The sequence below is a fragment of the Tympanuchus pallidicinctus genome, unplaced genomic scaffold, assembly GCF_026119805.1.
Source record: "Tympanuchus pallidicinctus isolate F22 unplaced genomic scaffold, pur_lepc_1.0 scaffold32, whole genome shotgun sequence".
NCBI classification, from domain to species: Eukaryota; Metazoa; Chordata; class Aves; order Galliformes; family Phasianidae; genus Tympanuchus; species Tympanuchus pallidicinctus.
Window position 1 is genome coordinate 2410288 of NW_026294750.1, and position 25058 is coordinate 2435345.

The 25058-nt window shown below is 45.6% G+C and overlaps 1 protein-coding gene across 8 annotated transcripts in view; it reads left to right on the forward strand.

Moving 5' to 3' along the window:
* PLXNA2 (plexin A2) overlaps window positions 1-25058 on the forward strand; it is a 341299-nt gene that overhangs the window by 69767 nt on the left and 246474 nt on the right. For 7 of the 8 annotated variants that reach the window (XR_008210153.1, XM_052698228.1, XM_052698229.1 and 4 more), the window contains one exon: window positions 3054-3168. The gene's annotated coding sequence lies outside the window, so the exon portion shown is untranslated. Of the gene's footprint in view, window positions 1-3053; window positions 3169-24367; window positions 24448-25058 lie in introns of those variants that run through there. The other variant, XM_052698225.1, reaches the window with a different exon arrangement.

A 25058-nucleotide genomic window follows, 5' to 3' on the forward strand; every position in this document is an offset into this window, starting at 1 on the left:
AATGGCAGAGTGAGGTCGGGGCACCTCGAGGATATTGGGACAGAGAAGAAAGAAGGAATATATTTTTTTCTCCCAGGCCTAAGAAATATCGCTGTAATTTTGCTTCTTGCTTCTGCTGCCGTTCCCCCGTGACAGTTCCATATAGCTACAGGCTGTCTGTCAGTGGCTCTCATATATGCACAGACAGACATACACTCAGAGGGAATATTTGTTAACTATGACTATTTGAGGCGAAACAGCGAGGTTCTGTGCTGAAGAAGAATTTTTCAGTTAGCTGCCTGAGGCACCAGGCGTTTTAGAATCAAAATCTGGAAAGTCGAGTCATTATTTCTGTTGTTTTAGTGCCTGCTTTTATTCTTTCTTATTGACAAATGTTCCTTAACCCATATTGCTGTGGGTGGTTTCTTTTTTTCCACATTTGCACTGTACAGAACTGTTCAGAAAAGGGAAAAAAAAAAAGACTTTTTACTGAGCAGCCTTTGCCTTGTCTCCCACTCTGTGTTCCATCATCCATTCCTTTCCAATTCCTGCCTCCACTTTGGACTTGCAGTCTGTGGAGATAGACTGAAGTCTGTAAACTTCCACAGGAGATGCGAATGGAAAAAGTCTGGAATGAATGGGAGCAGGACGGAGAAGTCCTCCATGCCTTCCTGTGATGAGGTCTGTGGAGGTTCATGCTTCAGAACCCAGGGAGCAGATACAGATCCTTGTGCTCGTATGAAGACCCCAATGGGAAAAAGCAAGGATCTGAGCATGGCAGAGGGACAGCTTTAAATGTGTGCATTTGTACAGACAGCCAGAGACACAAGCAGGGCTGTGGGGCAGGAGTCTTGTGTGCCGAGACCCCCTGGGGGTCTCCTGTGGCCATTTGAGAGAGTAATAAAAAAAACAGAGGAGGTGAAAGCGTTCCCTTCCAACACCAGGATGGATGGGGAGCTCCTGCCTGACCCCTCCTGTTTGGCCCCAGTGCTCCGTGAGATTCACCAACCAGGACGACACTTTGCTGAATGCAGTGGGGACTTTCCGTGTGCCACGATGGAGATGGGGATGGAGAACGCTCTTGAGATCAGCTCTCCTCAGCTCGAGAGCCACTGAGAAAGCTCTGAGGAGGAGAGGTTTTCAAGGAGAGATAACAGCTTTTTTTATGAGCTGCAATAGAAGCACGCAGGCAAGGTTTTTGGTTAGACAGCCCTCTTAAGGCATCTTACAAGCGCTGCAGGAGTGCCAGCTGCTGTGTTGGCCACAAAACCCCACGGTCCTCGAGGCAAGGAGCAGGGCAGGTTCGGCGTCCTCTCAAAATGCATTGCAGGGTCTGGGGGGGCAGTGGGGGCTGAACATGGGGGTGTGAGCAGTGGGGAGGGCATAGGGGGAGAGGGAGACAGTGCTCTGCCCTAGAAGACAAATAGGCACATTTTTTCTCCTGATTATCTTCATCATCATGTTGTTTCCCATTCGTTATGGGTAGCTCTGATAGGCGTTTGGTGAGTTTGAGTCACACCTGATGGTTTTCTCAGCAGTTCCTCAGCCAGTGTGCTGCAGCTCAAATAGACTCAGACTGATGTAGGGAGCGAGGCTCAAAAAATTGCTCCATAAAAATACAAAAGTGGGATCTGGTAACAGAAGTAGTTCTAGGTCCTGAAATCGTTCCTTTTATTAGATGAAGTTCAGACAGCTCTATTTGCACATTTATTTACCGTGGCATTTTATTGGTACACTTAATGCTGTTTGATTAACCTGCCTTCCGACTGCGGAACTAAATGTCTGACGGATGAGCAGCGTTGTGAAATGAAGGATATAAACTTGTTTACCAAGATGGTGTGGAACCTTTGCAGGTCTCTGCAGCCTTTGTGCTTAAGGTTGAGCCTGGACAGCGATGCAGAGGATCTCCATCTAATCTCTAGGGCATCAGCTTGGGTCCTGCTGTGCATCAGGTGGGTCCTGCTGCCTCCCACTGTGGTTTTCCCCCTCTGCTGACAATAGCCATAAATAATAACTGCTGCACAGGCATCATTCTAACAGCATGGAAACGAGTAACGATGCTGGGACTGACAGCTGGGCTGCACAGAGCTGCGCTAGGGGGGGCTCTGGGACAGCACAGCGCTGCCTTCAGCATCAGCCAGTGTTTAAGTCAAGTTCTTAAGTTAATATCTCGGTTCCTTTGAGTCTTTCCATGGCTGGTGACACATAAAACAGACAAGCAAGGAACTCGTCTGCAGATAGCTCTAAGATGGGTTTCCCCACTGCTGTAGTGTGTGAGCCTCGGGGCACCCTGTGTCTGTTTCTGGAGGGTGCTGAGCTGCTCTGTTGGTGCTCAGGAGGTTGGCTTTCCTATGAGAGGTGCAGGGATCACTGCAACTTACAAATAAGGAAGATGCTTTGTGCAGCTGTCCATCACTGTGGCCTAAAACACCTTCCAAGTCTGCAGACTTTATGACATATCTCCTGTGCGGTTCATCAGCTGTTTGAGATCACAAGCTCTTGCTTTCCTTTTTTAATGGGGAGCATCTCTGACACCATCATGACACCATCAGAAAGGTCTGTCTGCTTTCTCAGCATATTTCTCTGTGAGTGCACCCACAGAGCACCAAACCTACCTCAGGGAAACCTGCTGAAATGGGACAGGAGGCTGTGATTCATTGCTGGAGAACCGTGCAGAACTCCAGCATGAAAACAGGCTCCACAGAAAGGGTTTTTGTCAGGCAGCTAAACTGGGGATGAAGCTTTTTGGCAAAGCTTCTGGAATGAGCACGAACCACAGGAGAAATAAGAGCAGGAGGGAGAGGCCAGGTGTGTGTGAGCCGGGCTGCAGCTCTGTCCCTGGGCATTGCTTGTGGCTGCAGGCAAAGACAGCTTTAATTGTTGGCTTATAATAAACCAGGTACAGCATGCAAATCTTGTAAATGTCAAAAGGTTCCAAAATGGGAGCAGTGGACTTATGTGAGGATGAGCCGTTTTATTTCCAATTGGATAGTTGCTGTAATAGAAATATTATAGTGACAGCTGATCTTGCTCCCAAGCCTAATGCATTTTCAACTTTCTTTTGCTGATTTCAGGACATACAGCTCCTGTAATTTGCATCTGGATATCAGGAAATGATGCATTCCGACAATATTTCACCTAACGCCGGGGACAGACCAGCAGAAATAACTCATACCAACAGATTTACAGGTAAAATTGCTTTTTATTTAAGAGGACTCCTATGGAAATTGCAGTTTTTCTGCTTCGGTTTGAGCTGGGGTCACCACGAACTGCAGGTGCCTCTGTTCAACCCCTTGGGATGGAGAGGGATGGCTGAACTTTAGGCACAGGACCAGAGCTGCTCTGAGTTTCCAGTCTTATCCTCATCTTCTCCATAAATGTAATGAATATAATGCTAGGCTCTGAATTCCAAGCTCTGTCTTTTGGAGGCATCACAACAAGAAGTGAGTTAGAAGGAGAAGAGGGGCAGGACTGAGCTGGTTGTGGTGCACAATCCTTCCCGGTGATGCTCCCTAGTCAACAGTTTAGTTTCATTATTAGGGAAACATATATCAGATGTCTGTGCTTTTGCTGAGTTGTTGCTTTTTATTCTTGCATAAATAGAAAATATACAGTTTTCAGAGCTGTCAGTCTGGGATCTACAATGAGCAGTAAAAATAAACTTAGAAAGTAATGCTCAGGCAATTGGAAATGATGGTGCTTTGATATGGTTTTCTCCAGCCAACTTGCAACCTAAGCAAAATTACACACAGCTTTTGCCAAGCTTAGGATTTCTAAAATGCTTTGATTTCTCCTCCTCCTCCCTGCATTATTTGGTGCTTTGTGTGCAACCACAGCAGGCGTCACAAATGTAATGTGTGTAAGAACAGGGGACTTTAAATGGGAACATGACAGACATCACTGGGCTTTGAAGGAAAAGTAAAGTGGTGTGGGGGTGTGATGAGGGGAAAGTAACCCAGCACTCTGCAGCAGGGTAAAGGCTCCGTTAAGCTGGAGGGGCTTTGCAAGCAGTGTCATTCACCAGTGGTACTGCTGAGTCAGAGAAGAAAGGTACAAACAACTGCTTTTGGATCACATCGTAATGCAGAAATTCATTACTACGTGTTTTATTGGTGTTGAAGTGATGTCCCTAGTGAAGCTACAGCAGTTCCTAGCTCTGGTTGTGCAGTGGCAGCGTTCCCATTTGCCAAGGGCATGGCTGTCCTGGTTGCATCACTTATGAGCAGGATAGATAGCCAGGTACCTTGGAGACTGCTCTGCTCTTGGACACATCCCTCCCCTTGTGCTTGCTTTGTGCCATGCTACGCTCCCATAGCACACTTGGCACCTGGCAGCAGCAGGACCCAGGCAGGGCTCCATGCATAGCTGTCCCCACAGCACTCTTAACACCTATGGGAGGAAAACCTGAGTGCCAAGGCAGCCTCTTCCTTGTGCCTTCTGTTCATTTGCAGTGATATTGCTGGGTTCTGAGGGTTCTGGAAAGGTGGGAGGGAGGAGCGCCAAACTACCAGATTCATCCTTCTTGGCACTCTTTTCCCTTCCCTTCCCTTCCCTTCCCTTCCCTTCCCTTCCCTTCCCTTCCCTTCCCTTCCCTTCCCTTCCCTTCCCTTCCCTTCCCTTCCCTTCCCTTCCCTTCCCTTCCCTTCCCTTCCCTTCCCTTCCCTTCCCTTCCCTTCCCTTCCCTTCCCTTCCCTTCCCTTCCCTTCCCTCCCCTCCCCTTCCCTCCCCTCCCTCCCCTCCCCTCCCCTCCCCTCCCCTCCCCTCCCCTCCCCTCCCCTCCCCTCCCCTCCCCTCCCCTCCCCTCCCCTCCCCTCCCCTCCCCTCCCCTCCCCTCCCCTTCCTTCCCTCCCCTCCCCTCCCCTTCCCCTCTTCCCTCCCCTTCCCTTTGTAAAATTTTCACTTTGTATGTTATTAAGTGTTGACTTTCTGCTGTAAAGAGGATGAGAAATACAGCTTTGAGGAAGGGGATCAAATGATAAAGACTTAGGAAACCCTCATTTTATTTTGCCATAGAAAGCAATTAATCTTTGTGCATTTGTTTTGGGTTGCATAATAGCCTGGTATTGCACTGGAAAAGGTTGTATGTTGTGTCTTCGTATCCCAGTTACAATTAATCATATTTGTGTTCTGGCAATAGCCATTTCCATGTACAATTTGCCAACCTTGCAACTACAGTTCCTCCTCTACAAATCAATCTCTGTTTAATTTTATCCTCAACTAAATTTGACCAAACCCTCAGGAATTGGCTACAAGAACCAAACAAGTTCATCTTTTTATTTTGATCAATTCTGAGGGCTGTAGGCAGCCGTTCTGTAATCACTGCTCACGGAAAGCTCAAGTGGAGCACAGTGGTGTTTATGTTAGAAATCAGGAAACAAATTCTTCACCTGTTCTGTCTGCATCGTTCTCAGCTCTTGAAGTAGAGAAGCCTTTGGATTTTAGGTGAAATCAGTAAGTATGGAAGTGCATCATGTGAAGGCAGCAGTCCTGGCACCTTGTTGGAGAGCTCTGCCTTTCCTGATGGAGTCGAGGCCAGGATTTGATGTTTTCCAAAACTGTCTTCTCTTACCTGATGGTAAATGAGTCCAAAAAAGATTTCTGTCATTTCACAATAGAAAATGAGACAGATTGCACCATTGCTTCAGCTTTCATTTTAATACCTGCCAATACCGTTTTGCAAATCCTGGAAAGTGTAATATTGAAGAAAAAAAAGGAAAAAAGTGTAGCTAACATGAGGTTAAAAAATGTCTTTAGTGTGTAAAATATGAATCTGGATGACACATAGGCAGCTGCAGATGCACTAATTTGATTTCATGCCTTAGAATCAACTGTTCCCTTGCACTGAAAGGCACATTTACATCCATCTGTCAAAGTCTATTCCTTGTCTTTTCAGAGTTGCTCTGCTCTTGTTTCATCCCATGCTTTGCTCACCAGGGTGAGTTTCAAGTCTGCTTTCCCCATCACGTCCATATTTTTCCGGAAACCGTAGCAAAAATTTGTTGTTTGCATTTTCTTTCCATTTCTGACTCTTGTGGAGCTTTTATTACTGGATCAGGAGTGAGCGAGTCCAGTTGATAAAAGCCCAAATGGTTCCCTGGTTGGCCCATGTAGCAATCAGCCCCCCAGTATTCACTTACAGTGCTTGGATAACGGGGGTTGGATGGCCTTTCTCATGGGGTTAAAATGTTTGTAAAGAAAAACACAGCCAGGAAAGTTTGTGGGAGGACAAAATGTCAGCGAGCCTCTGAGGCTGTGGTGCTGATGGGTGGAAAGCTTTGCTCTCTTTGCCTTTTGGTCCCTGATGCTTTTTCCTGGTGTCAAGGAAGAATCAGCTCCTGGTAATAGAACTGGTAACAAATTCTTGGCAAAGAGAGAAAGAAGATGCAGAGGTCAGTGCTGAAGCTGCATGGAGCTTATTAATTTTTGCTTCATGAATTTTCATAGGGCTAAATTGGCTTTAAAGTGAAAAGGCAATTCTCATGTCTCTACCCAACGTGTAATTACTCAAAGTTACTGCTGAGAGATACAACAAAGATAAAGCACAGAGCTGGGCTGGAGCCCTGAGAGCTGCTGGCCAGAGCTTGGCTGTGCTCCTGGGATGTCTGGAGCCAACAGCCTCCATATGAAATGGGAACCCACGTAGGTCTGTGGCTCTTTATTATCTTCAGAAATATTCCTGTATTTGTTTTCTTTCAATCTTGTTACTTTCAATACTGGCTGTCATCGCAGTGGTCAGGGCAGGAGCTGCGTGTTGCCAGCTCTGATATTTCAGGGACACGAGATAATGGCTGGGGTCAGGAAGCAGCTTATTTCTACAGAAAAAGAAACCAGATATTTATTGGCGCTGATACATCTGTGATCTCAGAGAATTGCCTTCAGTATGCTCGAACAAACTGATTTCTTTGTTATGCACAAGTTGGCTTAAGATGCAAGGAAGGACATGTGCCATTTCAGATGATCCATTCTGATATGTGAGTAAAACTCCAATGCTGATGTCCATCTTCCAGTGTGGACATTAAGGCTGCTTTCTCAGCCAGACCTTTACCTTCCACATCACACAGCTTCGCCTCCCTCTGCTGAACGGGCTGGAGGCAGCTGGACGTGAGACAGAGAGAGGACTGAAATGATAATTCATTCAGGATAGAAGCAGGAGGCAGAATGTAATCCATCATATCTGCTCTATCTCATTACGAAGGTGAGATACAAGAGAGGGCAAGCTGTTAATAAACTGGTGGATGAAGTTATTTCACCAATCTGTTACAGCAAGCAGGGCTAGACAGGGGCAGAAGTGCAGTATTCACACCTTTTTCTAATGTTTTTTTTTTATTTCTCGTCCTATGGAGATGCCTTTGCAAAGCCAATGAGACAGTCTGGCTTAGGGAGCTGACATCCAGCCCCTCACAGCCCCTCTGATTGATGCATCTCCATGAGAAGCGCATTGGGAGCTGCAGGATGGCATTGCAGCAAGGGGCTGCTGCTCTGAGGCCGTGGGGTGGCAACTGGGAGGCAGTGGGGCTGTGCACACAGCGGCCTTCAACTGCTCCTCTCCATACACTGGTGATTCAGCAGAGGTTGAGTCTGTTCCAGTTTAAGAGTCTGCTCTTAGGAGACAATGCAGGTGCTTGAAGGATGCCCTTCAGCAACACCGTGGGCTCATTTATCTCACCCTCTCTTTCTCTGCCCACAAAAGCACTGTTTTGTATTCTGTCATTTCTCCTCTCGGAGATGTCTCCCTGGCAAGGATGAAAACCTTTCTCTGGAGCCTTACAATGGGCTGATCTGCAGCACAGCTGCACCGACAGGACTTCATTTCAAAGCTGTCATTTTGGCTGTGAACTGGAGGCTGTTGGAAGGTGCTTGGTGTTCCTGATGGTCTCCCAGTTGCAGCTGGGGTCCCTCCATCTTCATCTCTTCAATCTGATTGCTGGTGTTAACTCCTCCTGCTGAAATGTGGGGCTCAGCCCTTCCGCCCAGCACTGGCTCCTCATTCTCATCCTGCAGTAATTTCCCTCCATTGATGATTGCCTCTATTGGTGCCTCTAATTGTTCTTATTAGACTCAGTGAGCTTGAATGAAATTACCAAAAGCTACGAAAGCTCTGTTCCCTTCTCTCTGCCTTATTCCTCAGCTGTCACCATTCTGAGAAATGGTAGCAATGACAACAACAACAGAATAACTCACACTAAATGGGGTTGGTGAGTCGAGGAGATGCACTCACTGTGTACCAGGGAGGGCTGGATTGAGACATAACCTCGTTACCATCTGCACATGATCACAGCAGGGCTGCAGGGGTTGAGGCTGAGCCTTTTGTAATTCGAAGGAGAAAGGAGCAAATGTGCAGATAATGGCTTTATTAAATTGAAATTACTGTAAAAGTATCGAGGCAAGGATGGGTGATGACATGGAGATCTGTTCCAGATTTACCTTCCCAGCAAACAGCATTTTGAGCAAGTTCTAGTAGCAATGCCCACAGTTTCCATCCCTCCATACTTGGACTAAACTTCACGCAGTTCTAAATTGAGTCTGTGATCGTTACAGTCCTGGATTTTTGCATGCACATCAATGAGAAACAAAGAAGTGGCCACAAGGGGACCTTCCTGCAAGTTTTGCTTATGTCAGCTTCTTCCTCAAAGCGTCCTGAGTTGTCATTTGGAGTCAGCAAAAACACAGAGATGGAAGGAATGTGAGCAGATAGGCTGAGCAGGTTGGTTCTGTGTGCACAAAGGAGCCAGCTGAGCATCCAGCAGCACAGAGGGGAGCTTCAGTGTCTTTTGTTTGTGGTAAATGGCTTTAAGTCATTGGCAGAAGTTCGGTTCTTGCTTTCATTCTTCAGGTACAGATAGTGGCCATATCCCATAAGTTGCTTTTACAGAAAGCACTGATTATTCCTTCTTTATCAGAAGCCTCGTCAGGATTTGCTGAATGATAACCTCTCCTCAGAAATTTCCCTTTCCAAACTGGGACTGAATTGGAGGGAGAAGCCAATACACACTGAGCTAAATCCTGGATAAAGGATTTCATTTCCTAGAGCTGCTATCCGGCATCTTTCAGAAGCTTGAAGTTCATTATAAAAAGAAAGAGTGGGAATAGGATGAGATCTGCAAACGTACCAGAACAACTGGATATGAGCTGAAATCCAGCACACAGTGAGGAAGGAGCACTGGGGTAGACTGAGACCATTGGCAGCATTGCTGGCATTGGGGTGGAAGCCAGGCTGTGGCTAAAAACAAGTTTTTAGGGGAAATTTATTCTCTGAAAGGATGGTCAGGTGCTGGAATGGGCTTCCTGGGGAGGTGGCTGAGGCACTACCTCTGGAGGTGTTCAAGAAACCTGCAGATGTTGTACTGAGTGGGGAAATATTGGGAGTAAGGTGGATGATGGGACTGGATCATCTTGGAGATCTTTTCCAAGCTTGGTGGTACCACGATGCTGTGGTTTTACCTACAAGCAGGGCTTTGAGTCTCCTTGGAGCCCGGAGGTCCCCTGGGTAACGCAAAGAGTCTTATTTAAATTTCAAGTTCTTGATGACATACTGCAAAATGATGATAAGTGCGTAGTATCATCACTTAAGCTGTCCATCAGTGAGCACTTTCCTGTGTGAGGTGGTGGAGGCTCTCAGTGTTTGAAATCTGCTCAGTCTGTGGTCCTGGAGGGCGACGGCACATCTTGCCACGGCCAGGCGCTAATGAAGATAATTGAAGATGTTATTAGGAAAATGTGTTTGTTATCAGAGGTTGCTTATGGCATTATTACTCAGAGTTACACTTCATTAATATCCATTTTTCATGGCTCTTCTTTGCCATTCGTTAATTGCATGACCTTGTGTCACTGGAGGAAATGTCAGTGATGGAGTGAAGCGCTGCACCACGACTCGTCCATCCTCAGCACAAACCCCAGTGCTCAAAGCAGTCAAAACACGGCCATCAAAGCAAGAAGACTTGTAAAACTGTAACGAATGGCTTCTTGTGAAGCCCCCTCACAAATCAATATGGAGGCATTAATGAAGAGAGGAGCCCAATTGGACTTGAGGAAAGAAAAAGTGCTAGAAATTTGCTACTACCAATTTTGCAAGAAAATGTTTTACTGCGTTATGGGAAATGCTGACTGATTTTATTCTTTGATTAAAATTGCTGCCAGTTTTCTTCTACCCAGTTGCATTTTCCTCCTGGAAAGATAGTTCTGATAAATATAACAGTGAACGTTTGAAATGACAACGTTCAGAGAAATGTCAAAATTGATTTGAAAATGCTAATTATATTGGATTCTGATACCCACGGGTTTGTGGAAAAGCCCTTTTCAGGAAAATGAGTCTGCAAGATATATAAGTGATGACTGTTCTGTGCAATGCATGGGGAGGTTTTTCACATTTCCTTTGACATAATTAAGAATCTGGCTGTATTCAACTGGAGTTCAAAATCTTTGTTGTACTAATTCTCAACGCCACATAATTAAGGAATTTTTTTTTTTTTTTTTTGTAAGAAAACAAAGCAATTAAATACCAAAGTAATTATCATGCAAAGAATTGCAATGTAGCACTTTGGCAAAGACTATTTGTTCACAACATCTGGAAGTGGGCAAGTGGAAGCCGAGCGGGCTGCAATGCTAATTGGCAAAAGGCATGGCCTTAAGTCATTAGCGAGATGATTATTTGGCAGGCTTGTGTTAGTTTTTGTAATATCGACAGTTTGATTAATATGTTAATGATCTTAATTTGCATATTGAGTTTTGTCACTTTAATTTGTCTAACATGCCTGGGAGCAGAATATTGGCGCTGTGAAATCTATGGAAGAAGTAAAGAGGCAGAAGTCCCATCCTAATGATGACACACAGGGCTGAGCAGTCGCACACCACGCGGTGCCCAGAGTCCATTTGCAGACCTCACCATCACCTTAAGGTCCCTCTGCACTGCTGAACCATCAGCTCTCATCCTCAGAGCATTTGTCTGGATCTGGAACTTCTCCCAGTACGTCTTCTGTAGCAAGTGGGGCACTGCAGAAAGGGAGACATCCCTCTGAACAGTGCCCAGGTGCCCTCTTTGTGGCACGTGTTTCCTCTTGAAGCAACGTTCCTTCTTGCCTTCCTTACTGCTGTCAGTGCAGAGCTCTCTTTTGCTGAGAGCTGAACTCCAAAAGCATCTCTGCGTTGGCTGGAGACTGTCTCTTAATGCACTGCAATATTAAGTATATTAGCATCAAGTTCTCACTCAACTCTAAGTGTTACTTAAGGATATTAATCAACTGCTGCTTTATTTTAATGGGCTAATTTGGGATTAATGAATATAGGGGCTTGATTTACAGAGAAGTCTTTGATTTGTCACTTCCATGGTGCCTTTCCTCCATTTGCTTTCACTGCAGAACTTCAACCAGATGGATTCCATCCACTCCAAGAAGTAAAAAGCACAAAAAAGGGGATAAAAAGTGATGGCTTTCCCTTTGCACCTCGTTAGTATGGCCATGCAGGAACCATGGCAGCACCTCTTGCTTCCATAGGGAGAAGACCTTTGTATCTTCTGCCATTCACTCTGCACAACCTTTGCTCTTCCATTGTAGAATCACAGAATCCTAGAATGGCCTGGGTTGCAAAGGAGCACAATGCTCATCCAGTTTCAACCCTCTGTTGTGTGCAGGTCGCCAACCAGCAGCCCAGGCTGCCCAGAGCCACATCCAGCCTGGCCTTGAATGCCTCCAGGGATGGGGCATCCACAGCCTCGAGGTCCTACAGGGAATAACACTAAATCATATCCTTTTATTCTGGTCCGCTTGTGCAGAGTGTGCACTTTTAATTAAGGCTTATTTACTGCATGCAGTGTGATGGGATGAGCAACAGTAGCCGCCCCTTCTTTTCATCTTGTGTTATAACTGTTTATACAGTGTATAACTAAGAAAATAATTAAGCACGCTGGTTTTATTTGCAACAGTTTGCCAAGATGGTGGTGAGTTGTGTACAATACATCATATTTTTATGGCATCTCTGGAGCCATACAGAAGCAGTAGAAGAAAAATGCCGTATAAACAACTACTCGAATAGAGTTTGAATGATCCAGTAATTTTGATTTATGCTTTGCATTTCATGGAAGTTTATTAGCAGTTAAAGTCTATGGTTAAATGATTCCCAGTGCAGAATGAGTCAGAAATACAAAAGAAGGTTTACAATGCAAGATTTAGTGCTGGGGACTTTGTTTAAAACCAGATTCTGTATATAAATTATAGTCCTGGTTGTCACTTTTAACTAACAGTCCCAAGCACTATGGCATAGCAGGGTAATTTGTCCACTATTTCTTTGCAACAATAAACTGCAGCTTAATTCTCACCTGTTTTTCAAAGGGAAAAAAAGCTCAACTCTCAGACGTAAAGCAGTGGTGTGACCGAATGCTTCCTGCAAAACTAGCCTTGGTGCCACCTCATCACTGTGCACAACACCAAGTCAAGGTACAACACAACGAGATTTCCGTGCATTTCTGTGTAGTGAAAAATGATTCAGCAGTTAAAATGACACCAGGAGGACAAATAGGGTTTATTCTGGAGCAGCTGCTTTTTCTGCATCCAACTTTGAGGTTTTTGCTACGTGCTTTCTGCATTTTTTTGCCATCATCCTTATCTAAGAGTTTTTACAGGAGGAAATAATACCCTCTTGTAAGGGCATTGGGCTGCTCTAGAGCAGGCAGACATCAGTGTCTCACTGAGAATGAATGCAACAGTGCAGTCTGGCTGTGAAATTATGCTGCAGTGGAAGCAAATGTTATTGAGGCTTTTTTTTGGGTAGTTTTCCTAAGAATTATATGGATACAAGGTAGAATTACTCCAAGATCAGCTCGATTACAGGATTATTCAGAGGTTTTGCTCATGTGCTTGTGCAGCATTCCTGTTCAGGGCAGCAGTAGGTGCAGCTCTTTTTAGTTTGCTTACACGTAGGACTTCAAATGCTTGAAAACTCTAAGTTTAAGCTCCCAAGGTGGAACAATAAATTGCTTTCTCGAAATCATTGATTGAGATATAATCACTTCGCCCCAGTGGATCCTGAAGCACTTTGCAGCCTGTGCAACATCACTGTCTATCAAAAAGAAAACCAACCATCTTTGGAACAGAACGTACCATCTGTTGAGCAGGGAGCAAGGCCATTAGCCAGCTCTGAGGCAGAAGAGGCAATGCAGTAGGTGATCATTTGAAAATAGAGGACATCTGGGCAGATGTGTGCTTGCCAGGACGCAAGGACATCAGCCCCAGTGCAATGCGGATGGGACGTGCTGCTGTGCTGTAGCTTTGCTGATGGGCACATCTCCAGCCCTGCCAGCCCTGAGCACTGGCTGTCACAGAACCCATAAAGGCTATGGAGAAAAAAGATGTGGCGTTTGTTAGTGCATCTGGGTCCCTAATGGTGTGCTGATGGTCAGCTGTGAGCTGTTGCATCCTCAGTCTCTGATGCTGACATTTCCATCGCCTTTATTTCCTGGAGGCTGTAGAGGCTATTTGGGGCTGTGATGATTTCATCAGAAAGACACAAGGTAAATCTGGAGCAGTATTTTGGCAAGGCTGTAGGGGAAGGATCCTGCCTTTCAGGACCTGCAAGCTCATGTCAGTCTGTGGATTGGTATTAATGATTATCAAAACTTTTGTAATGCATTCCAGTGTTAATTTGTTGCAAGGAAAGAATGGCAAGTGAGGAATGCAATGGAAGAAAGACCAAAATATATAACTTTAATATACAGATGGCAGAGTTAATCCACTCGATTAGTGTAGCAGAAGAGAATAATGTCTGACACTAAGGGAGTTTCTACTCAGCTTGATTAATATTGCCACGAAAACATATGGGTTGGAAGAGACATGCTCTAATGACTTTCTGATCCTCGTTTTGCACGGTTCCATAGAAATTGCAGACATGCACAAATTAGAATTAACATATTACTGGGTAGCAAAAAAAAACAACAGTAACCAAACCCAGGAATGGCAGTTTCCTCAGGTGGAAGGTAGGCTTACGCATGTCACGCTACAGCTGGCACCTCTGCAAACGCAACAGTGGCTCTGATGGGACGTAGCCACTATGATTTCAAATCTGTAAGCCTGAGGGCACTGCTGCAGGACTGGGGGTAAACGCTGGGGATTTGGTCCCCCTGGAAGCACACTGTGAGCCTTCGTAGGCCAGCACAGCAGTTATTGCCCTCCTATGCTCACCCAGCTGTGATGGGAGTAGCGCTGATTTTGCCAGATCTTGCAGCAGGAATTGACGGCGTATTGTTGGGCTGTGGTCAAAAGATCAGCTCCATTGGGTTCTGGGGAATTCTGGAAGGCATTCAGCAGAAAGTAAGGCTGGCTGAGAAATGGCCATGTATTCACAGAGAAGAAATAATTAAGGTAAATCCTGAGGAATCTTGGTTTCCCTTCTTTGCTGTTTTCAGACAAAATATTCTGCGTGATGGATTGTGAAGATGTAGCTCCTGCTGTGAGGCTTAAACCATCTCCTCGGATCATAAAGGGAAAGAAAGAGTCCTGATATTGTTGACGGTTTAGGAGAAAGCTAAATACAGCACAGGAAGAAAAAGGCAATACCTTAAAAATTAATTGTTCAAGTACCAGGTCATTGTAAAGTAATGCACCGTGAAATTATGTTATTCTCTAGGAGAATTTCCATAAAGTTTAACATTCCATGACACACTCTTTTCCCGTCGAAGTTAGTTAAAAAATAGTACATAAAAGTCTTCTGATTGTGGAAGGAGCAGTGGGATCTTGCCTTGCCTTGGAGGAGGAGACAGCAATGCTGCTGAGCCCGTGTGCTGGAGGAGCCATTAGTCTTGGTGTATTGTTACCGTTATTCACATCGGGATAATGAGATTATTGGAATATTATTTTTTTTTCTAATGAGAACGAGACAGAATACCTTGGTCTCTAAATGATTTAGTCACAGAGGAAAGCCATTAGTCTCTACTTGATTGCTGTCAAATGGTGGAAAATTGGAACATTATACTGATATTTCTTGTGATGGGCCATATTTTTCCTGCTTGTTTGGTGTCAAATGAGATGGTAGAAATATTTGTCTCAAACACATGATTCTCTGTCAGCTCTGTAGTGAAGAAAAGAGTTCCTTGCGTGGGGCTGGCAGTGGGAGGGGGATGGTCCTACAGCAGGGATATGGGGGTCCTGGGGATGTGGGGTGGTTTCCACTAACTGGACACCATCTGAACACCAATATTATCGACTTCAGAAAGGCTTTAAAAACATGTTGGTTTTCCTGTGTTTGTTTTAGCTTAGCAGACAAGCATCTGATTATTTACAAGTTCTCTTTGTGGTTTACAAATTCTACGTGCGTGGCCTCCTGGGGGTTTTGGAGGCCATTTGAGTTGTATCCGGAGATCTGAAGTGATGTTTTCTTCCTCACAAAAAGCTCCTTTGGAGTGCCGTGGTGGGTGCTGAGCCGTGTGACATTTCCACAAATGAATACTGACTCCCAAGGTTTGTTGACACACGTTACCACCAGCAAATGGCTCCTTGAGGAACGTTGGCAGATCTCAGGGTGTTTCCTTGTGAGTGAGAATTTGGGACCAGTTCCACCACTTTTAATCTTTGATCTGCACAAAATAGACATTTTCCTGAAGCCTCCTGGAAGCTGCTGCTGGCTGAATTGCAGCATCCCCAGGTTAGCCAGGAGAACATAGGATGATGGAAAAAGGTGGTGACAAATTGCACAGCCATCTGGTCATTTGCTAGTGAGTCACTAGCTGCGTGTCTCTGCCTGCTTTCTGCAAGGTCTGGCAAGCAATGACATGGAAAGATTGGGAATATGGATAGGTGGGAGGATCTGGTGGCCAGCAGTACGAGAGGCCTTGGTCTAATGGTCGGCCTTCTCCTGGTAGAGGAATGAAGTCTCAACAGGAAAAAACAGCCTTGCTGCCTTGCTTTGTACAGTTAGCATCTGGATTTTGTGCCTTTTTTTTGGAAGCTTGAAGGGACTGTGAAGTAAAAAGTTCAAAGTGTTTGATTGACTGGCTTTTTAAAAATTTTTTTTAGGAGCGAGGAGTTTTAAAATGATGGTGGTGCTTTTGGAAATACTGCCTTTGCAGCTCTATTCTGGAGCTGAGTGCTTCTGAGTGCTCCATTCCTCCTCTTTATGTTTTTTCACTCCTGCAAGCCCTGCAGATGCAGCACTTTTCTGGCAGCAGATGATGGGTCACCATTGCTACACAGCTCTGAACACACTGCTGGTTGCAGCCTTGTGTTGTATGGGCACTGCTATGAGTTCCTATGGGGCACACTTGGTGGTGATGGGCAGTAAGTAGCTGATGTCCTGTCAGCCATCCTCTTCTTGGTCCATGAAGGCAGCTCCCCACATTCTCAGCTTGGCTCTCCAGACTGGCTAGCTCCAGTTTGTTAGCAGGATTGAAAGCCCTGAGTGCTTCAGGGTTCCTTGTTTACCTCTGTTGCCTCTCTCCTTGCTTTCCCCTGCAATAAATGTCGGCTTTATTTATTAAAGGCTGCATCCCACTGCCCCTAAATCACCGAGCTCCGGTGTCACGCAACAAAGCAGAGCTGCTTGCAAAGACAATTTCCAGCTCAAGAGGACCATATGCTACAACAGCTGAATTTTAAATGCTTTTTTTTTTTCTTTTTTTCCTTTTTTTCTTTTTCCCCCAAACTCCGTTGTCATTCCACGCTCATCTTTCACCCCAGGAAAGGCGTCACGAGGAGCGAGCATGAGGCTGAAGGAAAGGCTTACAGTGCCATGCGCCGCTTCTGCATGCACGTCCTTCAGCTATAGTTTTCTATCAACTAATGGCAAAGAATTTGGGTTTAATTCACCATGCTTTTCCCTCTTTCATTATCGCACCATTATTGGATCTTCTCCGAGCTGTGAAGCATCTCAGTGCTGGGGCTGGTGATGCTGGGAAGAAAAGCAGTAATGGAAGCGGAGGAAGCAGCGTGACAAAGCACTGCTGGTCCATTTTGGAATTAACGATTTTTCAGAAGCTATCAATTACATCCCTTAACTGGGGAGCACAGATTATAAAGGGGGATATAATTAGTGGCAAATGCTGTGAGATATATAAAGACAAATAGGGGAGTGGGATGAATGGGAGCTCATAAATTTTGTTGAGAATCACATTTGGATGTAATCATTTATTACTGGGGGTCTCTTGAAGCGGTTCCAAAACGCGGGTTGTGCACGCTGGAGCAGGTTGCTCCCATTACTAAATCAAGTGCAGGAGATTATTGATTCACAAAGAAAAATCGGTGTATTTTAAAAGTGGAAATAAATGGATTCAGTGCAGCATTCCCTCTTTGCCATCAAGTGGCTCTTTATAGGTTTTCACTTGGTCCCCTGTGGTGCCCATGGGTATGATTGAATAGCTTTCTCCCATAGGGGACGGTGCTTTCTGCCTTTCCTTCAGCAGGTTGAGGGCCTGTTAGAGCTTTTCTAGCTGTGCTGGGTGCACGGAATGCTGCATAGCTCTCCCCCGTGCCCAAAGGTAGAGAAGTTTGTTTGAGGCACTTCTGCACTGAGCAGAGTGGTTTTGTAGAGGCATGGAAGGACGGTGGGAGAACTCACAGTGCTGACACAGAGCTGGGGATCCTGGTATGTCCCACATGTTCCCACTGCCCCCTGCCCACCTTCCACTGCTGGAACCTTTGCAGGATGATTGGGTGCAATCACATCAGGCCAAAAGTGCTTTTTCTCCAAGCAATCCACCTCATCATTATTAGTGATAGAAAGGTGACCTATAGGCTGCCAAACATCACCCACTTTTAAATCTCCTATTTTCCCCCCAATCCTTCAATCTAATTAGGCTCACATCAGTATATTATTACAGAATGTAATCATTCCTTTCTTCTAATAACATTCATGGATAATTTTATTTCTCATTTTCAGCCTCCTACTCCTGCGGTGTAATTAGTGTCTCTGGCACCTCGTGACGCTCAGAATGAGTTGCAGCTGCTAATTGCTAATTGAAAAATTAGAAACTCAGTTAGAAAAAGGATCTAATTAAAATGAAATTAGATAAAATCCCTTCAAACTAGTTTCTTCCCCTTTGCTTTTTTCCCCCCAGTTTTGCGATCACAGAGCCATTAGCACTTGCCAATTACACTTAATTGTTAAACACAAATACGTTTCTATTTGACGTCCTCCAAAAACCTTCTCATAGTGAAATGTACGTCTGTATGGGAGGCTGAATCACAGCCCTGATGTCAGCAGATCACCTGCTGATTTTTTCCTCCCCGTACACAAGCTGGGGTTTTGTGTAGGTCAGTGTTTGCATTTCTCCTTTTCAGAACATGGAACTTGTCCTGGGATGTGCAGATATAATTCTCCTTCTGCTGTGCTCTTGGGTAGTGCTGTCCCCATAGGGTGCAGTGGGCATCCCTGCTTAACTCTGGGGAAGTTTCTCTCCACTGATTGCCCTGCCATTGGCTCAGCAGTGCCTGCGCTGCTGTGGTAGCTATTGATGCTCATAGGGCTCTCTGTAAATCTCTCCTTGGCCCAGTGATGGGATGTGTGCAGGATAAAGGCAATGTTTGCAGGGAGAGGTGATGTGGGTTCTGATGGTTGGTGGATGGCTCAGGAAACATAACAGAGACCTGGAAATAAAAAGAGAATATCGGGGAAGGTAGAAATTGCAAACCAAAAGAGAATGTAATGATGCTGTGCTAATTGTCACCGTGTCAAAACTTCATTGGACGTGGTTATAGAGCTCACAGCAAGCAGGAAGGAGAAGAAGAGTTAATCTATCTGCAGACGGGGTTGCTGATGGCACATCTTTTTAGCCGTGGGCTGGTAAACCTCGTGGAGATGGATGCTGTACCGCTCTCATCTGGGAATGCTGCCCTTGACATAATTAATGCACAGACATGGCTGTCCTCTGCCAGCCCTCCCATCTGTCGGCACGGAGGAGCGCTCGCTCGCAGGCAGGGTGGGCCAGGAGGATAACAAGGTGTTCCTGCAGCAGGAGATGGAGGAGGCTTCGGAGCACCAAGCCCAACTGGAAGCCTGACAAGAGATGGTTAGCATTTTGGCTATCTCCCCTCCCACAGCAGTCACTTTGCTGAAGAGTTAATGCTGATTAAGTTTGGGGCCAATGGGTGTTTTTGGGCACGGAGTGAGTTGGACCGTTTGGTGATTCTGAGTGCTCCGGGTTTGTACTTTGCATTATGTACAACTGCTTCAGGGAGGTGGTAAAGCATGGAAGGTTTGTTGCCTGGAATTGCCAGTTATCAGTGTAAATGGGTCAGAAAGAGAATGCTTTCATACCAGGAAAGAGTTTTGCTTTATCCAACACAGCCAGTGCATCTGTACTGAGCTCAGACAGCACGGACAGGAATTTTTTTGCCATGCTGGTGGATAACTGATACCAGAACAAGTATTTCACAACTTCAACGAACAAGCAGCAGATGTCTCATCACAAACACAAATTTATCACACAAACCACACACATTACCTCGAGAAACCCCTGATGGGGCACCAGAGTGGGTCCGCCAGTCTCTGCTGCTGAACGTAAGGGTTCCTGTGCTGATCTGGGCAGTTTCCTTCTCAAATCACGTGCATCACAAGGAGGTTTCAATCCCCAGCATTTCTGCAGCTTAGACAAAGAGCAAAAATAAGTGCTGTGCACGCAGGCATTGGCGTGTGATGCTCTCAGGGCTCCACCAAACGCACTCGTTTTGTTATTTGATGTGAGAGGCACTGTCTGCAGGCAAGAGATCAAGGGAAAGGAGGGCACAAGGGGCACTGATCTCAGAGAAGAGTGGCCCTCAGCTACTTGATGCTGGCGATCCCAGCTCCTGGAGCAGCGGCCGTTCTGCTAATTACAGCTCTCATCTGCCACGTCAGTGCAGCTTAGTGGGGAAAGGAAGAGCACTTGGGTCGTGAGCTTCCCAAGGCTTTGCCATTTCTTTTCTAAATGTGGCAAGCAAACTTTAAGAGTCCTTTCAAGGTTGCAGAGGATTCTGGGATGAAATGATAGCTATAATGCTGGAAAAAAAATATGGATTTTTATTGCCTTCACCATGCAGCCTTCATTTTACAGCTGAAATTTTATACATCTTGTAGTGGTTTTATTATATAGACTGATTATTATATGCTTATTGTATCACCTGTCGTAAATATTATTGTGTTATTGATCTGCTCTGTGGCTTTTGGAATATAATGGCAGTAGTTGTGAAAGAAGAGCTATGGGGATTGGGTAGATGTAGCCATACAGAGCACCATCTTTCCATCCTAGTTGGATTTCAAACTCATGCACCTCTTACATATTTTCTGTTCATTACAAGGGCGTTTTTGCCTACATTTTTAGGGTAAATCAGTTCATTTGTAAGAACTTTTCCACCAATCGCAGGCTATAGTGGGGTTAGAACTTGTAGCAAAAAAAAACCCCACCACATCAAAGTGGGTAAAGTCTGTCCTGAACTTAAGAGAACAATGAGGAAAATGAAGAGGTGCAAGAAAGGAAAAGGAAGATGTTTCACAGCCAGTAGATTGTGCTGTGGGAAGCTTTACCTGACTGAGCAATCACAAACCAGAGCTAAGCATCAAACAGTGTGCAGACAGAAAGCTTTTAGGTTAGCTCATTCCCAGCTTTTGAAGAAAATAACGTGCCATACCAAATATTTGTAGTCTTTTGTGATCTGCGTTTGTCTCTGTTCTGATCATTCAGAACAAAGTAAGCAAAGCAATCAGTTACGGGGAGAAGCGTGCCAGCAATGGGATTCTTCATTACCATTTAGAAAAATAAGCACATCTTGATACACACATTCTGCTGATTTTAGATATATATATATGTTATATATATGCACATGTAGAATGCTGTTGTCACATTCAATTTGCAATGCACTGGAGCTCTGTAATGGTGAATGGCAGTAGAAAAGAAAGGGGCAAGGAAGGTTGAAGAGATGTATATAACCATGCTGAAAAAGACTCTTCTGAAGCCCCGAGGCTTCTGTGATGGGATCAACCCATGCAGCACAGTTGTGTATGTAGAGATGGACCGAGGAGGGGAAGAGCATGATTAAAAAGGACAGATCTTTTGTAAGAGGTTACTGATCCACTGGGAAAGAAAGATGAGTTGGAGAAAAGGTGCCTGAAAGGGCTGAGCATACGAGCATGGCCCTCAGACCCACTCAGTTCCACTGTTCTTTTCAGTTCATCTTTGGAATTTAATATTCAGGTGTTACAAGTGTCTCTCCTGGCTTTGAATGGGTATTTCTGAGTCAATAAGCATGGACAGTCCTTCCTGGAAACTGCTGTGTGTTAATTCCCATGCTTGCTCTGTCTGAGCTCATGCACATGCATGGTGACTCTCAGCAAGCTCTGGGTGTTGAGAGTTTATATAGATCCCTTTTCCTGTGTAAATACTCCCAGGTATGCTAATAGATACCTAAATTTAATTATCTCTTCTTAATAAGTGAGGTAAGATTGAGTCAAGCCACGTCCTTTCTCCACTGCTTACAATCAGAGAGGCAGTGTCCATTCTGTACCTGTGTGGACATAGAGCTGCTAAATGAAGTGGCCTTGCCATTCGTGATTCTGAAATCTGAAAAATACCTCCCAGCGCATCTTTTGGTACATAGGAGCTGTTGTACATAAATAACAGAAGTCTGTTTAAGGGCTCGTCAGCTTCTCCATCCTCACATCCTGTCTGGATAATTCAAGCTGGGCCATGATGGAGAAGGAATCATAACTGGTAGTTGGTGGTATTCAGGATCACAAGCCAGGGTTTGCCTGGCAGCCTCAGCGAGGAAAGCACGTGGGAATGATCTCAATTAAACCAGGGAGCCAGGTAGAACTGGCAAATAGAGATTGCAGGCAGAAAGTCAGAGCGATGAAGTCCAGTGTTGACAAAATACACACCAACTGAAAGCTATAATCATGGAAATTCATGCTCAAACTGTCAGGGGGACACCAGCCATCCGACATTACCCCAGGAGTGCAAAATGAGCTGCTAAGGAGGGCAGGCTGCTGGTAGCAGTTGTCTGTTATCGCGTGTCTCAGCTCGGTTCTCCAGATGCAGAAATATTTCCCAAGTTGCAATGAGTTCTCAAGTTTTGCTTTTACCCTGAGGCTGAATTGGTGGTGATGGCATAACAGGGCGCGTGTTCCTCGGGTCTGCAAAGTGATACCCTCCTGTCGTGGGGAGGAGAGCAGCCCTGAGCAGATGGATGGAAGCACGCGGGCTCCAACCCGACGCTGTTACTGATGAGCTCCACGCACTGCGGGGTGCAGAGAGCAACAGCAAACAAAGGGAATGGATTTCAGGCATTGCAATCTCCGTCTTTTTGCCTCCACTCCATCCCACCGTCCTCAACCCCTCGGGGCTGCCATGAGAGGAGCTGCTGTGTGATCCACATGTGGCTGCTGGGGGCAGAGCCATTAAAAGTGGCTCTTTTGAGCAGGAGGGCTGAGAGCAATCGCAGGTGTTGTGGTTTTTTGTTTTTTTTCCCCACATGTTTAAGCAGTGTAAAGCAGATTGTATTGGGAATTGGTGGTTCTTCTCGCTTTTAAGCTCAGTTAAAATGACAGTGGAAGTAAATGTACCAGCAAATTGTTATCTCGCCACGAGTGCCACAAGGTGACGCTTTCACAGGGGCACTGCTTTTGATGAAGTATGATGCCTTCATGTTATGACAACCAAAGACGGGTTCTTAAGGTACAAATATAAACAGGACATGAGAAATGTTTCACTTGGAGCTGGTTACAAACATTGCCAGAGAAATCCCATCTGCAGATTCAGCGGTGACTTCCCATGAAGGAAAGCCAGGCACAGGGAGCAGTGGCAGCCTAGCTCCATAAGAACCAGCCCTCTTCTCTGGCCCCAGTTTTCTCTCCTTTTGGCCAATGCAGAGTTAAATGTCTTTGTGCACAGGGCCCTTTTCTTGGAGCAGTTTTTTGGCAGGGGGACCATGACCTTCGCACAGGGGTTGGAGAGATGAGACCAGGGGGTTTCAATGCACTGCTATGAGCTGGGCTAATCTAATTGTAGTCAAAATGCGCTTTAATAGTAATTTAATATAATAACTCTTGAGGATGTTTTGTACTCTTGTAAATGTTTTACAGGTGTTGGGTAACTTAATTTCGTGCTGCACCAGGGTAGAAGTTCAGGAGGGGATCGCAACCATCATCCCAGCATAGCCTGTCCTGGGAAGGCATTGGTTAGGGATGCAGGGCAACTCTCAATGCTGCTGAAAAGCCATCTTTGATCGGTGCAGAGTGAAGCCAAGCAAACTGTTGTAAACATCCCTACAGAAATAACAGGTTTATACTGAATGTGGATGTTTGCAGGATAGATGTATAGTTTGCAGTGTGCATTCAAATCAAGCCTTTCTTTCTAACCCCTCTTTTCCTCCTTTTGGGGCTGTTCCTCATGTAACAGCTGAATCTCACCTTGCTCAGTGCTGTAACTCATGTCGATGCATTTGTTGCCTGTTGGTAAAGCTAAGAAACAACTGTCCTGGGCAGAGCTGCGGGACTTCTTCCCTGTGCTTCTGCCTCTCCCTTTCCTCTGCTGAGCAGTGCTGTTCTCTGAGCACCTCGTGCAGAATCCAGCCCCAGCTGCAGTCAGTGTTGGAGCATTGTTCAAAGCACGCTGCGGGAATTGCAGGCTGGCTTCTGGCTTTACCATAAAGACATCAATTTATCGTCATTTTCCCTAGGCTGGCTCTAACCCTGTAGCTTTAATAAACACGGGAGCTGAGATGTTGTCTGTAGGCGCCTCTAACATGAGATTCAGGTATTCAGTTCAACCTCAAACATTGTGCCAGCCAAGACACAGACTGCAGAACAGCATTTTGTTTGCAGTGACCAGCATTTCCCCACTGTTCTGGCTCTGGTTACACCGAAAACAATGTTGTGTAGTTCTGTTACGGAGCATGTTGAATGAGATCATGATGACAGCAGCACGAGGTGCCAGGCACAGCTGGGATGGGGCAGGGGAGTCTGCAGGGAGGCAGCTGAAGGAACAGCCATGAGCAAAGGACGAAGTTATGTCAGCGGCCAAAGTTCTCCCTTTGATTATTTTGGCAGCTGTTCCCCTTCGCTGGGAGCTGGAGTTGGCTCCATCTATTCGGTTAAGTTTTAATAAATAGCAATTGGACAAAGCTGACTGAACTTTGAAGTCCGCCTGCTTTGCAGCAGGTGCTTGGGCTAGATAATCCTTGGGTCTCTTCCAATCTATTCTTTTTTTATTAGGATTTCATGTAACATGAGGTTGCTCTTGACTTCCTTCTCAACTGCACATGAACTTGCTCATGGATATGTATTTTTTTCCTGAGTACTTCTACCTGAGACTTACAGCGGCTTTCTGGAAATGTTTGCATAAGCAAATCCAATCCCAACAACTTACAGGCAATGAAGAGCAAAAGGGGAAAGGGCAGGGGCAATGAGAAGTTAATTTAAGCATGTAGACTGATGTTTGCAGAACAGCTGTTGCACTGTTTACCCAGCTTTGCTAATTACGGGCCAGGACCCGTGCTCCATCGTCTGCCTGTGCATGCAGTAAGCATCTAAACCACATGCAGAGCAGCAAGCTCTGCATGTGGAAGTAGGGGTGCATTGCTGGTGTTGCATCTTTCCCATTGCCAGCAGCTCCTTGCCCCTGGGGCAGGCTGGCTGGCTTCATGCACCTGAGCTTTGGAGAGCTGTAAATGTTTGTGGGAGGCGGTGCAGAGGATGGGAGAGATGTTTCTGAAAGAAGAGCTAAATGTGCCAGTGTGTGTTATCCATGGGAGCTTCCTTCTGCTCTGCTCACTGTGACTTTATCCACTGAGGTGGATTTTAGCTACTGTACTTGATTATAATCCTTTCCCTTAACTGTGCAGAGAGAGAAATCCTTAATGTTTTCGCTGTAAATTGCTTGAAGAGCGTCTGAAAGAGGAAAGAATGAAACTGGACATTATTAGCAGCAGGACGAGGGAAAATGGCTTTGAACTGGAAGAGGAGAGGTTTAGATTAGATATTAGCAAGAAATTCTTTACTGTGAGGGAGGTGGGAGAGGTTGCCCAGTGAGGATGTGGATGTTCCCTCCCTGGAAGCATTCAAGGCCAGGCTGGATGGGGCTGTGAGCAGCCTGGGCTGTGAAAAAGACCCTGCCTATAGCAGGGGGTTGG